General features: G+C 44.1%; 2 long non-coding RNA genes across 2 annotated transcripts in view; both read left to right on the top strand.

The window, feature by feature from the left end:
- The window catches only part of LOC140684948 (uncharacterized), an 81,354-nt gene that overhangs the window by 33,819 nt on the left and 30,164 nt on the right, over nucleotides 1–17,371 (top strand). The window lies entirely within an intron of this gene.
- LOC140684949 (uncharacterized) lies at nucleotides 3,491–8,657 on the top strand. The gene is made up of 2 exons (XR_012057997.1): nucleotides 3,491–5,942; nucleotides 8,214–8,657. It is a non-coding gene; the product is annotated as an uncharacterized lncRNA (long non-coding RNA).

Genomic DNA, 17,371 nt, shown 5'->3' on the forward strand with positions numbered 1-17,371 from the left:
TGTGAAGCTGAACTTTGACTTCATGGGATCAGCAGAACTGGACTGAGCTGCAGATGTGAAAGAAAGCACAACAAGCTTGGTAGAGCAGCACAGCTGTATGGTTTTGGGTTGTTGTGTGGGTGTTCCTGTTGTGATTAGAAGCTTTATCTCCAATTGTGTTGCTTTTTGCTTTCTGTACTTCCTTATGGTGCCTACTTCATCTCCCTGCTGGAAGATGTCCTCTCCCAGCAGGAGATGAAAACACGAAATTGCTGGTCTGGATGGTACTTTCATGTCCCAGTGGCTCATGTGAGTTATCTGGTTTCCTCAGGCAGAGCCTTTTCCAGCAGTTCACAGGTCCAGGACAGCTCTTGGAGCTGGGCCCTGCTTCTTCTTACACTCAGGGTTCCACGTAGTCACTTGCTTTTCTCATCCCTCTGCATGACATGCTATCATGAGACATCTTATCAACAGCAGTGCTGCCTTGAAGAGAGCTCATTTATGTGATAAGGCCTTATTGCTCATTTCTCAATCTGTACCAGCACTGCCTGCTCAAAAATAAGATTATGATGATCAAAAACCTGCAGGACAGTCACCTTGAATAGTGTTGTGCTCCTGAAAATATTGTACGTGACATAAATCTTTATCAGGATGTCATTTAACAGGGAGATAAGCTATTGCACTTCCGCCAGCTTATAGTGAGTGCTTAACATTTTTATTATGTGGAGTTTATTATTTTAATGGATCACCGTGATTATGCAGCTGCACTGTTCAGCAATAAAGAGATGAAGGTTGCCTGGCTAAGTCCACTGGCCCTGGGTGAGGTCTCAGTGGTGGTTGCAACCACCAACAGTGCTAAAGCAGCCACTGCTGTGGCCACCTGCTGTATAAGGGGCTGAGCTTGGTGGGAAAAGCTGGCAGGTTGTCCTGACAATACTGAGTCTCAGAACTTTAATTGTGGCTGGTTTGTTGTTATGAACAAGCCAAATCTCTCTAGTTCCTCTTTAAAAACAAGTGGTTTAATTAGGCAGTCTATTTATGGTGAGATGTGTATCTAAAGTGAAGGGTATTTCTTCATCACCTTCCACTTTGCTAATGATAAGCACAGCTACAATAGATTGCCTGCCTTGAGAGAAGTATCTCTATAGATTTTTTTGGTTTGATATGGAGGGTGCCCTTAAACTTGGTTTAATGTGACCTTGCGTGGTTAATTTTTCCCACCATGCAAAACAGACACACAACAAAATAAAAGGGTAAGAAGGTATAAAGTTGATTTCTCAGTTGCTATGAACTGTCATAAACCTTACAAAATGCATTTCATGCCTGGTTGATAGTAGCAAGAGATTTATTTGTGGGCATACTAACCTGGCACAGATACATTGGCTGGGTACTGTCTTTTGACAGTGGCCAAGGGCATAAACCAAGAGTATTGGTGATCCTTCCTTCTGGATGTGCTCTGCTGTGGAGATGTGTCCTGTGCTTAATAGCTTCCAACAGGCTTTCCTGTGAATTTGTCAAATTATTTTTGGAATCCTTGGTAAGCCCTTGATATCCTTGTCATCTGCTGGCAATTAGCAGTTTCATTAGGTTGTGGTTGAAGCCGTCTGTGATACTTTGTTGTCCTGGTGCTGGGTCCTACTCTGAGAGCTTTAATCAGCCTTGTTTTCTAGCAAAGCCTGTGCTCTTGAATCTCCTCATTAGCAGGTCTCTCTTCTCCTTTTGTGTTAGAAAAAGGTGAAGCACACAATGCCAGCCAGGAGTGTTCTGTTGGGGAACAGGCAGATAAGGTTTTTCCATGCAGAACTGTTGCAGGGGGTTGTAAGTCACCGCTGTATTTGACCAGCTCTACTGACTTAAATATACAATTTCTCAGTTACAAAATAAATTTCAAATGCCTCCTTATGTCCTCAGTGACTGAAAGAGAGATCTCTATGGGAGGGCACTGAAGGAGATGTGGGCTGTAAGTAATGGTATTCCCACAACCACATCATGAAGGATGTAACACCATGGCTTCTCTGTTCTTACTTTCCAGAAAAACTGATAAGATGCCATTTGTGCTGCCCTTGGATTTTTCTTTCCTTGTCCCTATTAAGGCATTACCCTAGGAACTTACTTCTTCTGAGAAGCTCAGCAAAGATTGTGACCAGAGCTGAGCCACCCTGGGCCATGCAGTCAGGCAATAGGGCACCTTCAGTCTGAAGCAGCAGGGAAATGTGTTGGGGTTTTGCTGCCTGGGAGCCTTTGCCCTTAGCTCCATGACTGCAGTCACACAGGTCAGTTTGATGCCTGGGATGGGAGTCCTGCAAGCATGTTGTTACCCCTTCCAAGAGAAGGGGATGCAATCATCTGTACCAGGCAAGATGCTGAGGGAACCATTGCATCTCTGTGCAGCTGGTCTAGAGTGTTACATGGTGGTCTGCTGTTACCAATAATTTCTAAATGGCAAAATCTACAAATTGTTGTAAAGTCCCAGTTCAGAAATACGCATAAAAATTACTGAAGTGTTTAAATTTTTTATATCCCAAGTTAGTTTTTAAAATCCACTCAGGGTTTCTGTGTGCCTGATGACAACTTGCCATTAGGGATCTAAATGCCTTGGGGAAAAAAATATTTACTTGCTACACACTCCCACTTCTGGGAAATCACCCCCCAAACCTCCAGTTGGGTCAGATTTGAGTTGGTCCTGTGAAGGGAGCCAGGAGGAAAAAGTGGTCCTTGAGCTTGGTCAGTCTGCCCAAGACATCTCTTGATTCCTGAGCAGTGGCTGAGTACCTAAGCAGTGGCCCTTTAAAGTAACCCAGAAAGTCATGGCACTTGCCTACGCAGTACTCACAGGCACAAAAGAACATTTCATAATTGTTTGTCCAGATAAACAAGTGTCAAGCCTGCACTCTGAATTAGTTGTGGTGGCTTAAGTTAGCCTTTATTATCAGCAGAAGAACACTTGTTATTTGATCTTTCAGAAGAATGCCTGTGCTTCTCCTTTGCTCACTCAGTTAAGTAACACATGATAAGGCTTTTCTTATGTCATGTATTATTTTATACCACCTAGAAAAACAGATAATTTGATTTAAAAAAAATCAAACCCAAAAATTAGCATTGCTTCCTAAATGCCAGTGGAGATTAGTCAGTATAAACCAGCTCTAGTTGTAAAATAAGTGAACTTCAGACAGGGTTGTGTTTTCTGTAGTCAAAGATGGTGAGTAATAAGACTTGAAATTGAAGGTTGAGTAAGGGAAGCTCATAGCTTGTCAGAGAATTTCCACGTATAAGAAATAGGAAAGAAAGCAGGTTAGGTGTATTTTAAGATGCTGATTAAGTATGGAAGAATCACAGATTTGTCTCAAAACCCAAATCTGAAATTGCCTGTCTTTAGTAACTCCTCTGTAGTGTGTCTCAAGATACTGAAGCCAAATGGGTGGTTCCAAAATAAAAAAACAAACAAGACCCAAACTAAAGCCCAAGGTGCTGGCAGCCTGGCAGCCTTTCTCTTATCTTCAGTGAAGAAAGAACTGCTTGTTCCCAACCTGTGACATGGGGTCATTTGAAGGTGGGTTGCAAAACAGGGAATGATAAAAACAAGGACATTTGAGTAGATTTTGTGCCGTGAGGAAACCTGTGCGATCACCTTATCTAATAAATCCTTGTAGAATCTAAATTGAAACAACTGCCTCCTGGTGTCCTAGCTTGGATATGGATGCTAATGGAGATAGTGAGGTTTTCTAGCAGAAATGGAAAATAAAATTACAGCCTTCTAATGGTCCCAGTCCTATATTGGCAGACTGTTGTCTTTATTGTGCCAGTGGGGCTGCTGGATTCGCTATTCTTGCTGAATATCTTATATTCTTGCTATATCATTAATGTTGGTGCAAATAGGTGTGTTACCTTCAGAAGGCTTGAGAAAAGGCCTATAATCCTTACAAATATGTTTTATACTTCTGCAAAAGGTTGGTGTTAACCTGACTATTGAAAAAACCCTCAAACTCTAGAAGCATAGTCAGTTTAAATGTATTCGGCCTGCCAGCTGGAGATAATTCCTAGTTGGCCAATATATCACTACTGGCCTCTCTGATACAGCTGGTGAATGGTCAGTTATGTAGACCACTGTGGGTCCTGCTCTGCCTAATAACCCCAAATTGTTATGCAGCACTTCCTATTCACAGGTCCTGGAGCATTTGCAGAGGTACATCTGTGTTTCACAGAGGGCAGAAAAGGCATACGAAGGGCAGTTATTCAGCTGAAGCGTGCCAGTGGCAAGCTGTGGACTAGAAAATTAGCTCTACTCTATTTTGCTAAACCTTTGTTCCTATCTAGACTGTTAGACTAAAACTCGCTGGTCCTAGACTAATACTTTCCCTAATATGGTAACTGGACAACTATTATTGAGAGTGTGTAGGATAGGGAAAATTCCTATGTCAATCTGATGAGGATCTGTGCTGAAAGCTAAATGAGCTCAGGCAAGGAGCTCATTTAACGTATGGCACTGGAAATGAGCATTATGGATATCTGAGTGGATGCCTGGGCTCTGATTCAGTCCTGCAGCTGGGAAATGTGCCCTGTTTGTTGTGGCAATGAGGCTCTTTTTGCCTGGGTAAGAAAACCATGTCATGGGGAGCAAGTGACCGTTAGACCTGTCCTGCAGTTAGGGACTTTTGGGGTGAAGTAAGCTTCACTTTGTTTTTTACTTTCCATGGAAAATGTAGGGACAGAGACCTCTGAATCTCCCCCTTGCCTGGAGTGTGTTTGCTGTGGCACTGCCAGGAAGGCAGAGCTGAGCAGCAGGCTGAGCCCAACGAGGGTGGTGGCCCACCAAGCAGTGCCTAAGCCATCACCTCTTGGGAAGCCATGCAGGGGCAAAATGTGAGACACTGGTGATCTCTGCTGAGAGAAAAAGCAGGTCTGGCACTTCTGTGCTCCTTGGGGGAGATCCTAAACATGATAGCCAAGGAGAAAGCAAAGTCAAAAAGCACAAGCTGTGAGGTGCAAAAGGCTTCCTGTTCAGCTTGGTGGGTTGTCCTAGGTTTTGGTACAGAGAGGTGAAAGAGGGCAGGATGCCAGGAAATATGGATCTTGGTTTGTTTTGGTTTTCCTTCTCTAAGGTAAGGGACAGATATTGAAAGGTCAGGAAAAATTAGTCACCCATTTGCAGAAATAATACTGCAGGTTTCTGAGTGACAGCCACAGCTCCAGCCAGAACCCTTATCTGCATGTATGGAACAGCCTTCATTGTAAGAGTTTACCTATGAAAGATGGAGCACAGAAGGGAAATCATCCATTTCCATTTGCAGATGCAGAGCACAGGGGTATAACTGGCCTGCTCCAAACCACAGAGGTGACAAGTTAGAGAAGACCTGTCCCTGTCCCAGTTCCACTGGTTGCAGACTGGAGCCAGCTTTGTCTCCCCCTCTCCTGCCCCTCCTGCTGCCCGCTGCAGGCTGTAGTAACAGGCTCCTGGAGCGGGGCCATCAGCTGGGGAGAGGCTCACAGCTTGCTGTGCCAGGGCCTCTGCCAAGTGGCTCCATTAAGAACTGCTTTCATGATTACAGCGCTTATGCAAGCGGGGAGCAGGCTTTTGGGAGGATGTTTATATTGCACAGATCCTTTATCTGGCTTGACTATCTCCTCATTACCTGCATCGAAGAATTGCCTGCCTTAGTGGCCAATAAAACGAAATTGCTAAATCCAGCCTTTGTGTAACCCTGTTTACCTTTTGTACCAGATTAACCTTTATCATATTTGCAAGTGTGTTGGGAAAGTAACATAAACAGAGGTAGGTGGTAGAGGCAAAGGCCAGCCTGGAAGAGCCAGCAGTGCCCTGTTTGCCAGGGCAGCACAGATAAGAAGAGGCTTGTGCCAGGCAGGGAGTTGAAGAGAAGCTGTTGCCAAGCCAGTGCTGATGAACATGGTATTTGAAGGAGTCTTCCACGCCTTCTCTGAATTAGCAGAAATGGCTGGGGCTGAAGGTAAACAGTGAGGAGCCCAAGCATTGCAGAAATAGTTGGTGGGGAAATGAGTCCTCAGGGCTGGCATCAGCAGGGAGATGTCCTGGTGACTTGGCAGCTGGGCCGGTGCCAGCCTGATGCTACCACGCTCTTCCCAAAGCACACCCAGAGCACAGTCACCACCCTGCCATGCTCAGCCTACACCTGGGGCAGGACCAAGGTGCTTGGAGGGATCTCTGTTTTGTGAGCTATGGAAGGACTTCAGGTGCCAGGGATGGGGGCTGTCTGTTGGGATAAATACTACAGGAACCCAGGGGACCAGTTCTTGAGCAATGACATCATGGCCTGTGTGTTTGTTGCTGTCTCCCTACTGCTAAAGACAGGAGGGTTTCCAAAAATTCAAATGTGGGAACTTCTGGTTTTCTGAGACCCTGCTCTGTTTGGTTTACTTGGAACAGATCTGGTTTCTTGGTCAGCTCAGTTACACTGTACTTGAGCAGCTCCTTCTACTTTCCAGTACAAAAAAAAAAAAAAAAAAAAAAAAAAAAAAAAAAAAAAAAATTTGCCTTGACAATATTTATCAGTGAGCAAAACAAAACAAGTATTGCCTGGACAAATGATCCCATTCCTTCCCCACTGCAGAATGTGTTCCTATGCCTTTTTCCTGCTGGTTTATTTACAACAAACATGTGTCTACATAACTTCATGATAATTACAACCCTGGCAAAAATTTCTAGGATAGATTAATTTTACGAATGGATCTTGCATGCAGTTTGCACTTTGGATTGTGGTAAGATCTTGCTATTTCCAGTTCAGATATGTTTCCTAGAAAGTGTGGCTGTGCAAGTTGTAGACTGAGCAGCTAAGAAATCCATGGATTAGTAACTGTGTGGTTACATTTCAATTTTTTCCCTAGTGTTTTATCCTCTCTAAGATTCAGAAAAAGAACTGAAGGGGAAGAATATAAATGTATTTTTTCACCATATTTTAATTTTTATTTTGTATCAGGATTTCTGGACTTCTGGAATATCCAGTGAAGTCAAGAACAATTTTTACAGTATTTGAACAAGCCACTGTGAGCTGTGTTGTGCCATCACTGAATTTACAAGGCTGTGTCCCATTAAAGGGAAACTGTAGCTCTCCTTGGTTGTCACTCCAGCTTAGTTGAATGGGAGTACTTGTCCCTTTGATCTCCTCAAGAGGCCTGTTAAGCTAAACCTTGCCATTTCAGTTGAAGGCTTTGCCTCATCCTTAGAAAAGGAGGTCCCAAACCCCTTTTTTCCAGTTAGATCTAACAGGGCAAAAGGAAAGGAAGAACAAAGAAGTTTAGGGCAAGGTTTCAGGGTCTTGCTGTCCTGAAGCAGAGAGCAAAGGGAGGAAATACCAGAGGCAATCCTGGGGGTGCCAGTGTTTCCAGTGAGAGGTGGGTCAGAAAGCTTGTTCTCCATCCCTGACCTGGAAAACTCAGCAATGACCATGCTCCCTGCATCCAGGCTGTGCACCCTGAGTAGAACTGAGCTTCCCCAAGTTCTGAGCCTGGGCTGTGGTTTGGAAATGGAGAATTGAAGCAATGGCAATCTGGTACCCAAGAATAACTTGCACTTGAGTCCAGACTGATTATTTTGAACTCTTTCCATCCTACTGAGCTGTTAACAGCAGGAGTGTGACTTGTCTACAGCTCCTGCTTGGACACAGCCCTGTGCCAGGCGTGGCAGATGCAGCCAGGAGGGAAGAGTGGAGCAGCAGAGCCTGTGTTTCCCCTGAGCCTCTTGGGATGCATCTTGGCTCATTAGCTGTGTGCTTGCCTTTTTATTGCTGGTGGCTCTTGAGAGAGAAGCATTTGCTTTGCTCTGTTTCTGAGGCACCTGGAATGCAGAGAAGGTGAAGTTCCTGGGCAGGTGAGCATGCAAAGGAAGAGCTGGGTCTCAGAGCTTCCCCGAGGGGTCTTACCCCTGCTGAAACAGGCACATGCTTTAGCTATTTGTTGAACAAAAGCCTCCAGTCCTCTCTGTGGTAGTGGACTGTGAGGGCCTAGTCACAAGTGGCACAGTTTATATGGCATTGTGTCAGCAGCAGGTCTGCAGTTTTGGATTTTTTTTCCCTAAATCATTTAAGAGAGTTACATCACAGAAAATGCAAGTTCAGTGGAAATTTTACTGTCCTGGACTTTGCAACTTCTACAGAGCAAGCAGCAACCAAGCAGATAATCCCATCTTCTCATATCTGCGACTTTGTCCTTCTTGTCTGACATGAATTTGATCATGATTTCTGTTTATGTGCTGGCTCTTTTAGGTGCTGGTGAGGACAAAGATGTTGGGAGGGTGTTGAAGAGGAAAAGAATGATGACAATGAATGATGATCTGCAGCTGTTGGTTAACCAGTCTCACTTGCAAAGAAAGCCCATATCAAGAGGAACCTGTTAATAACTCCAGTGACTGGATGCTGGCAGGACTGGGGTTTGCATGAGTGGTGAAATGGTGAAATCATGACTAAACTCTGTTCCAAAGCTGGGGAGGCAGAGCTATTGTCAAACTTTTTTTCCCTGTGAAGTTTGGGATATCTTTGCCAGCAGAAATCAAATGTGAGCATTTCCAATTGTTGGGTGCAAGGTCCTTAAGCAAAACTATTGCTCACTAAAGTGAAAAATTTGCCTGTTCCCTCTAAAATTACCATCTTGTTTCCAGACCTGTAAGGTGCATGTCATAGGAATAGAATAAAATGTAAGTTGGCCACAAATGTTTCCATGAAAGCGTTTTCATTAGAAAATTTTGTTGAAATTGAGACCTTTGTGTGAAAGGATCAGATTTAATGAATTTCCTGTTCTGTAAGTGGTTGTGAAAAGTTTCAAGTCTTGGATATATGTTTCCTTTTTTTATGAAGAGGGACTTTATATTTTTCCCCCATCTCCCATTTTGGCACAAAAATCCATTTGAATGAAACTTTTATTCAAAATTTTAACAAGTTCCTGGAAAAAATGGCAACCACATAAGAGGAAAAGCTCAAGCCTTTGTGTGTCTGGCTGCTTCCAGCCCTTTCAGTGCTGCACTGCAGAGCACTGAGCTGTCACTGAGGTCTGTCCCATGCCACTGGTGGTGTGTTGGCCAGGGAGGGGAGTACAGGCACCTTGTGACTGCAGTCCTTGTGCCATTGGGGAGTTAAGAGTCTGTGGCTGCCTTAGGTCATGTAGGGGACAAACAGGAGCTGGAAGGACACACAGCCCTTGGGATGAGTCCTGTGAAACAGCTGAGTTACCTGGATGTGCTTTCCCACCTGTCTCAGGTGCTGGAGGTAGCTTCCAAGACTGTGACGAGCAAACTGCAGAAGGGGTTTGTTTGCTACATGATTTAACCCCCTACCACACTGCTTAAGTGACCTTTCTAACACCTGACAGTTGCCATTGTGTGGCATGCTGTGCTTTCCTGAAAACTTAACTGTGATTTATGGCCACTGTCCTGCCCTCTTCAGCATCAGGGAGCATGGCTAAATCAAAACAGCTCTAGAGTCTATGAAGTCCAGAAACTGGTGATCTTCTCTCCCTTTTCTTAAACTTTGGCCTGATAATCAGCCTGCTGAAGCCTGCTCCTGTTGAATGATCCATTGTGTAGGCCAGATTTGCACTAGCATGTTTCAGCCTTGTCTCTTTAACATTTGGAATAAGTCTTTTCACCAGTTTCCCAGAATATGAAGGCTTGAGAAAATTCAGAGTAGCATAGGCAATGTGTGTGTGAGTCACTTGGTGTGTGAAGCCTTCTCCCAGATTTTCCACGTAGTTTGGAGCAGAGAGGTTGTGTTATGGGACAGGAGCAGATAAGTCAGTTGGTTATGGGCTGTGAGAGTCACTTGTAGACATGAGCCTCCCTTTGCTCTGTGGTGACTGACCCGCTCATGTGGGGTCTGCAAACCTGGACAGATCTGGCCTGGCACCCAGGCTCAGTGGACAGATGAACTTAAATGACAGGAGAGGACTTCTCCTTGCTTCTGTCCTAATTGCAGACACATTAACAGGCCAAAAATACAGACATTTGGAGAGTTATGGCAGAGTTTGTGTAGACTCTCACCTTATTCTTATGTCTCTTGTCTGCTTCCTTCACCCCTGGACTCAGTGGTTTCAGGTGCATCCTGAGAGACATGATGTTCCTGCCACAAGTCTAAAGGCTCCTCACCTTTCCAGCCTGACTTCCCATTGGCACTGTTCTCTCACTGTCAGCTTGCAATAATGTGTAGCTTAAATGACATTGCCACTGCCAGAACTGCTGCTGCCACTGTGCAGGAGCTCTCCAGGAGCTCGTTGCAAAAAAATGAAAAAAACCCAATAATTTGGGAATGTATCCTTGCTTCTGTTTAGCTGCTACCTGCATTAAACCCACAGGCTTCTGAAGCCAAAAGGCAAAGCTCTCGCTGTTCCCTGGGGCACCAGGGCTCACAGTGGAAGGGATTGCAGATGTATCTTGTCCATTTCTGCTTTTACTTCTGATAATCTTCCCAGGTGGCCCATCCTGAGAGGGCATGGACAGATTAGGAGGGATTGGTGATACTGTGGCTTGTTGTTAAAGCAAATAAGAGGGGCTCTGTCAACAGCCTAACACAGCAGGATGTGGAAAACAGTTTGTTTCATCTGCTTTGGAGTAGCTGAGAACACGATGGGATGCTCTGAACTTCCTGTGTTATGTCTGTCACTTTTCTCCACTTTTCCTTGCATACTTGCCAAGCTCTTGGTATCTTGACTATAACTGCTCTGCAGTAAGGAAATGGAATTTGTCCTGAACCTTCATTTCCCTTTTATTGCAGTCCACCAATCTTTTCTCTTCTGTCACACAGAGATAAATATTGGTTTCAGAATTAAAGACTGTGTCAGGAGTAGACTCCAGTTTGTCTTACTAAGTTCATACAAGTTGTTTTATATGATGATATTAATAAACATTTCTCATCTCAAGGCATACTCTGAGCATGGGTAGGGAACAAAGCCATCCTGACAGCCACAGCTGTGCTCTGCTCCCCTCAGCTTGGGGAGGGTGTTGCTGAGCCCCACAGCTAGCCAGAAACCTCTGCCTTTTCCCAGGAAAATTCTCTGCTCTAGACCATACAGATGCCTGACTGGATCAGGAAAGTCTCTGTAATTCCATCTCCTACATCATTGCTCTATGATTACACATTTTCACAATTTATCCATTTAAAGAACTGGAACACCAAAAGTTTTGGCAGATTGAACTTGATTTAGTAAGATAGAGTGCTCTTTCTCCATGGAGACTTATCAGAGTCTTTAAGTGTTTTGTGAAGTTTCTTCTTTCTCCCCTAAATTTTGCTACCATCTACCTGATATTTCATGAAGAAAATACTTTGTGGCAGCTGTAGAACAGCTATTCTAAGCAGGAGCTTCCTGCAGTCAAATGAGGCCATCACTGCTCTGCCCAGTTTCACTCTGAGGGGCAGAGGAGCAGGAGCCTCTTCCTGGCAGGTTCCCATGACCTGCTCTTCAGCATTGACTGTGCTGGATACATGTTCTCCCTTTGCCCACAGTGCTGCTCTCAGCTTTGGCTTTTGGGGGCTGAATCCACCTCCTCAAGGTCTGCCTCACTGCAGGCTAGAGACAGCATAGGAAGTGAGAGGTCCTGCATGAGGAGAAAGGTGAGGCCATTGACAAACTGACGTGGCCAGAACTTGTCCCCTAATTCCTGGGGGACAGCCGGAGCCCCTGTTCAGTCCTGAAAGAAGATTGTTCCTTGCTCAGACCAAACAGCCTGGGGGAGATGCCTGGATTATTTCTCTTGCTGTTCACAGTGCTGCCCCTTGTGCTGGGGGCAGAGAGGAAGAAGAGCCTGAAATGGAGCTGAGGTTAAGTTGTGCAGAGAACTGCACTGGATCCGTGCCTGGAAGCTGTAAAAGAGCTGTCCTGGGGACACCACCCTCACTCACCCTGCTCATGGATGCTGCTGTTCCTGACTTCTGATCTCCCTACTCAGCCCTGGCCTGCGTGAATTCCTTGTCTGCTTTCCCATTCCACAGCCAGGATGTGACCTCTTCCAGTCTCACCTGGCTTGGGCTAGGCCAGCTTTCCTTGTGCCTTGCTTCCAATGGATTGTATGTGACATAAGTGGTTTGTAGCATCTCCTCTGCTTCCTGCTGCATTGCTGTAACAGCTTGTTCTATCAATGTATTTTACCCAAAAAATGGTGTTGAGAGACATAAAGAATTTAACGTGGTCCGTGATTAATGAGCCATCTCCAAGAAACATCTCATGAGGCTTGTGACCCCTGCCTTCTCTCAGAAGAACTCCTGTTCCACCTACATCCTTTCATTCCCCTGAAATCCCCCTCAGAAAAAGGGCCTGGTGGTTAGAGGTGGTTAGAGGGCTGCAGAGAGAAGCAGTTTGATTGTCTTGTCCTGTTTGATCTGTTGCCACAAAGTTATTTATTCTTCATGCTGTTTATCTTACAACCAACTGAGATAACCAAGAGTATTCAGAGATAGAACTCCATTCATCTGAGGTGCTTCATAGCTTGGAAATGGTGTTGGCTTGTCTTAAAGCACCTCTCCCTTACTTTCCTTTAAGTGTTTTGCTTCTGGCACAGGTATGAAGGGTTCTACCTGACCTTGGCCAGGGACAGGAGTCAAATGCATTGTTCAAAGCCCCAGGGTGAATCCATGGCATGATCAGAACCTTTGGCTATGAATCCTTGTTCCTCAGCCCGTCCACTCCCCTTCTTGACCCTGGTGTTTTGTACCCTTTCACACAGTCATTCTCTTCTGTTTCTGCTGCCTGTTTTTCAGGGTGAGTGACAGGAGATGTGCTGCATGAGGGAGTTAACACCACTGTGAGAAAAGCTCTGCAAATGGTCTGTGTGCAACAGTGTAGGAGAACTGAAAAAGTGTCATTATTTCTCTTCTCCTATGTAAGTCCTTGGTTTTCCAGAGCAGAGCCTGGGGTGTGCTGCAGAGAGTCCTTGAGTGGGCTGTCACACGCTGCAGTGTAGGATCTCAAGATGAGGAAATCCCTGCAGGATAGTGCTGATATTCTCTGGGAATACTAGACCTGAGTGCACTGTGGTAACCCCCAAGGCTATATTCTGTCTTCCAAGCAGACCAAACCTGCTTTTTCTAGGCCTCATTCCTACTGTTCTGTTCCTATACCTTGAACAATTAATTAATTATTGATTAATTATTAATAAATTATTAATTAGTTTTTGTCCAGTTTAGGCTCTTCTGCTGTGACAGAAATCTCACGAAAATTCACAGAAGTAAAGTTCTAGTTTCTTGAGGTCCCCTCAGCCCTTAAGGTTTCCAGTCAAGGAGTATTGCCATTTAATGGCAAAATTGGTGTAAGTTTTGCTCTTCACTGCCCTGCAACAATTACAAGCACAAAGCTCAGATAGTCTGAGCCTCCTGCTGAATCAAGGTCATCTCCTGAGCTGTGCACCTTGAGGAGATCAGGGTAAAGCTACACAATGTGCCTGGCTATGTGTGGGTTTTGGGGTAGTGACTGCCCCATAAGACAATGTTATCCTTTGAAGGTTTATGTCCAAGTTCCACATTTTTAGTACTTTTAGTTTGTAGTAACCAATGAAGAAAACTCTACCTGCAGAAAAACTGTTCTGGCAAAGCAAATCCTTTTGGAGCTGGAAGAAGCTGTAAAGCTGGCATAGTTTATCTTTCTAGTGCAGATATTTTTTTTCTGAGCCATAGGTGTAGGAACTTGCTACGCTGGCTGATGTGGGTGCTTGAAAGCACACACAGGCACCAGGAATCTGCATTTGGGGAATATATGTATAGGTGTAGTTTAAGAATTCATTCAGTCTTTCAGGCACTGCTAGGAAAGGGAGCCCCTGCTCTGTAGCAGTGATGGTTATTCTTTTGACAGCCTGATTTGGCCTACAGATGCAAAACCCCAAGTCTTTGACTCCTGAAATGAATTGTAAAAACACTTCCGCCAAAGCCAGACCTGGGTTTGCTCTGCAGTCTGAAATACTTGACTAGGACATCAAAGTGAGTTTGGAGAGGAAGGGTTACTTGATAAAACTGATGTTGCAATTTACCTGATTCTTTTCCAGCTCTAGATATTTCTGACATTGGTGTTGTAATCTCATTTCTAAATACCACTATTTCCTAAATATTTGGCATTTGGCCTTGTTTTTCATTGGATTCTTCTGAAAAGTCAGTACTTGCCTTGACAACAACACTTGCCTAATCACTTTGATCACTCAGTGAATCATGGCAGGGGTCTTCTATATAAATTTATATATGCTTACAGGAAATGGGGCCATGATCTAAAGGCCATTCTGATCAGTATCAGGGCGCAGGAAGTTTAAGTAAATGGTTTTTTGGTGTTTTTTATAGCATAACTAAGCTGTTAATACTAGTGCTCTTCCAAATCATGGTATGTGCTTACAACTCAGTAACAATAATGACAACTTAGTTTGTTCTGTTGGTGCCCATTGCCTTGATCTGCTCAGTTGAAGGACCCAATCCAGCCTGAAGTTGAAAGATATTTTGGTTGGACTTGACTGATCAGTATAGAAGCAAAATTCTTTGGACACACTGGCTGTAGTATTTCTGCCTTGAAGAGGTTATTTTGAAGGTTGAAGATAAGACTGAAAGCTCCACTTATGGGAAGACTTTCTCCCTTCCCCTCAGCTCCAACTATAAAAGAGAGCAGCAATTTTTCTGCCCAGCTTGGAGGTGGTTCTTTTAAAATCAGATACAGACTTATCCTGAGACTAGGAGTTATGGGCCTGTTTGAATATTTCATGAAGAGAAGCTGGTCCATACAACACTGAAACTACCTTGGGTTTGGAGGCATCAGGGTACTTGGTTGTTGACAGTGGGGACTCACAGCTCAGAGAAGGGACAAATGAGTTTGTGTGCAGGAGATACCCTTTTCTATCCCACAGCCACCTTGTGGAAACTCAGTCCCACCTAATGAGGTAAAATTTTTTCTTTTTTCTCTCTTTTATTTTAGCTTGCTTTACATTATGTATGTTCATGCAAATTGCAAGTGAAGCTCTCTGTTATTTACATGGCTTATAGATGGTCAGCAAAGTAGGATCTGCTCTGTCCCTCTAGAACAGGCTACAAGAGAGGAAGCAAGGCTGGGAGAGTTGGCTTGATGTTGGGCAAAGCCAACTACAAAGGCAATGTTTGTGACCATGCACAGATAATATCTTGCACTTCAATAGCACTTCAGATTTAAAGGGGTCACTGAAGAAATTATATGCACTCAAGCTTTATCTCCCAATTGGAATGGAGTTTTTTGGGGCAGTGCTGATAAACCAGGTGATGTTGTTTTGAATGGTTTATGAGGTCAGGAAGTGAAAATGCTTACTACTTGCTTAAATTTCCAAAGTGACTAAGCTTTGGAAGCACAAACAGCACCTATTTGCCTATCATCAAATCACTGGGAATTGCCCTGTTTCCAAGAGCAGACACAAAGTCTTTGGTGATAGCTCTGATTTGGGCTCAGTGTGTTCAATTAGTTGAACACATTAGTGTTCACACACATTAGCCTGTTCAAATCAGTGCTGCCTGCATTCTGCCTTGTTGAGTCAGACACCACCTCCTGAGGAGCTTATGTTCTCCTGCAGGATCTCTGCTCAGCGCTGCCCACACCCAGTCCTGCTGTGCTCCAAGAAGGGCAAGGCATAGCCTGGGGCCAGGTGGTTGCAAGCTGTGCTTATGGTCTTTGTTCCTATGGCTACCAGAATGATGCTTTCTCATCCAAAAAGCAGCCAGATGACTTTGCCTCCATCCCCTCTGCCTGCCTGTACACAGCAGAACTGGTCAGGACCTGCCTCTGAGTAATCCACTTGCCTTCTCTAGAGGGTGTAATCTTAAAAAGAACAGTGACACATGGTTTGATACAAACTAAGAAAATATATCCTGAAATAACAAGGGCAGATGTTGAAATCTTATTCCTTAGAGCTCAAGTCTTCAATGTTTTTGATGGCATACTTCTTTTGCTTGAAAGTTGCCTTTAGGAAGAACATCCTTAGTAGATCCATCATGTAAACATTATCCAGTGCCCCACTCAGGATTTTTTTCAGCTGGGTGCTTCTGATACCTGAAGAAATGTCCTTATACTCTTTGTACTCTTTGCCATCTTTTCACTGAGAAAGAGTCCAAAAGGAAACACCATCCAAGATGTTTTGGGTACTTAATCTGTACAGTGATGGTAACGGAGAACAGCTGCAAGTACGTAGTATGTAATGCCATTTCCCCTTGTTCTGTCTCTTGTTACCTTGGAGCAGAGGTTCAGGGAGCTGTAGAAGGGGATAAGATCCCCCCCAACCTCTTTTTCTCCAGGTCAAGCCTCTCTGTGAGCTTCCTCAACCACTCCTTGCAGGACTTTTTCTTTAGATCCTCTACCAGCTTTGTTGCTCTTTGGGCACAATGTCTTTCTTGTACTAAGGAGCTCAATCAGAATGCAAGAAGGAAGGAATCTTGTTAGGCAAAGACGTGACAGGATCAGCAGCATCTTACACCTTTGTGCCATGTAAAGCAGTGAAAAGCACCATCTCCTTTCCTGACCTATCCTGCTCTGGGGGTGCCACTTCATAGCACAGGACAAGGGTCATGGCCAACCTGCTGCTTATAACTCATTTTTGCCATCTCTTGCCTTGAACCAGCTCCATTTCCAGCTCTACAATGAAGAAGTGGCTGAGGCCATCTGCTTATCAAAGCAATGATGAAGGGAGCAACTCTGTTCTTGGTAGGCTCAGCTGACAGAAGCCGCCTGTTCTTTGTTGTAATTAAGAAACAGTCAATTTGGACAGTCCAAGTTTCAAATACTAATTTCTCCAAAGCAGCTGTAGTCCAAGGAACTACTACTAAATTCCTCTTCAAATGAGAAAGTGTTGTGTCACCACCAGCCTGTTCATATTTTAAATAGTGTAATCATTGACACTAAAGGTATGTTGCAAAATTTTGGTAGTTAAGACTGAGTTGTGATATTTATACCCAATTTTATACAGCTATAAAACCTACAGTTAATATTTCTGGCATAGATTGCACTCACAATACAAGTGGAAAGAGTTTCTTAAAAAGCTGAACAAATGGGAGGTTGGGGAAGGGGGGATGTTGCTCAAGAGGGTTTGGAACATTAGAGTGGAAAAGCAACAAGAGCAGCACTGAACTCCCAAGACAGTGGAAAAGTTGAAATATTGACAGAATAATTGACATAACTGACTTATAAATATCCTGTCAGCTGTTAACCCTTCTAGTGCCAAAAAAAGCATTCAATTCTTGCCTGAGAAGCTGAACACTCCACTAATGATGGCAATGATTGTGAGTAAGGAGTAGCAAAGAGGTCCTTGTACTAAGACATCCTCAAAATTACTTTGGGAAATTAGGTGTTTAAGGAGGACATGAAAGGCCCAAACGTTTCATGTAGAGTTTTTACAAAAATGCTGTTAGATAATGTTTGCAGTGTACAGAACCAGAGTTATGAACAATATCTGATA

The sequence above is a fragment of the Taeniopygia guttata genome, chromosome 12, assembly GCF_048771995.1.
Source record: "Taeniopygia guttata chromosome 12, bTaeGut7.mat, whole genome shotgun sequence".
Classification (NCBI taxonomy): domain Eukaryota; kingdom Metazoa; phylum Chordata; class Aves; order Passeriformes; family Estrildidae; genus Taeniopygia; species Taeniopygia guttata.